Here is a 985-nt window from a genome sequence, read left to right as displayed (position 1 = left end):
ATTTCTTGTATTATATATTTATCTGTATATGATTTAACAGTTCATTTCTTGTTATATATCTAATTATCTTTATCAATAAATATATTAAATTATCAGCAATTTGGTTTTATCTCTCTTGAGAACCCTGTCTAACACACAAAGTATTGGGATTCAACTCCTGATTTGAATACTCTATCCATTCTTTCTCTATGATTATATGTGTAAATATAGGTAGGTGGAAAAATGATAAAAGATGTGGCTAGTAGGAGGTAAAAATATAAAGTATGAAAAATGCATATTTATATGAGTTCTTTGATAATAATATATCCCGTGGAACCAATGGATGAGTTCATACCCCCAAAGTTTAAATTAGCAGCTAACTGTTTAAGCATTGTATCACCCAAGATCCTTTAGACAATATTGCATGGCAAGTGTTTATCATAAACCTATATAGCTAAATGCATGTTCATCATTCTATGTGATTAGAAAACCCTCATGTCATTATGTATATTTATTATGATTCAGACTGTTGAAAGTAAAAAGTGCCAAGCTTGTATTTCAGTCCTCCCTTGAGTCATAAAGGACTATCCTAAAGACCAGAAAGCGTGTCGTACCCTGCCTCTTCAAATGCTAAGGAAAAACTCCCTGGAAATGGAGGACTGGATCAGCTGCCTCTGCGTTGCCAATGCCGACTTCCCTTCTGCTTAACCTGCTGGCATTTCCTAATTGTGCCATCACTTTTGTGTCTCCTTTGGTCTCTCTCGGCTCTGACTGCTGCAGCTCTTTCCAGCCTCACACTTGAAGTCTTTGCACCAGTTCGCAGCTCTAAGCCCAGCCATGTTGAGATAGTTTATTGTGCGAGCCTGGGCGATAAACACAAGTGGGATTAACTCAAGGACAGAGAGATAAATGGCTTGGTGAGCCTCGCCTTTCTTGTCTCTTGCTCTTTGATCATTGGACCAGTGTGTGGCTGCAATGTAGCCTGTGGGACGCCTAGCCTAGCCTG

General features: G+C 38.6%; 1 protein-coding gene across 1 annotated transcript in view; it reads left to right on the top strand.

Moving 5' to 3' along the window:
* GPC6 (glypican 6) overlaps positions 1-985 on the top strand; it is a 1,378,959-nt gene that overhangs the window by 587,269 nt on the left and 790,705 nt on the right. The gene's annotated exons all lie outside the window — the stretch shown is intronic.

This window comes from Echinops telfairi, unplaced genomic scaffold, assembly GCF_000313985.2.
Source record: "Echinops telfairi isolate 266 unplaced genomic scaffold, ASM31398v2 ScPeMD7_7405;HRSCAF=8443, whole genome shotgun sequence".
In the NCBI taxonomy this organism is placed as follows: domain Eukaryota; kingdom Metazoa; phylum Chordata; class Mammalia; order Afrosoricida; family Tenrecidae; genus Echinops; species Echinops telfairi.
This window is presented reverse-complemented; position numbering and strand designations above follow the sequence as displayed.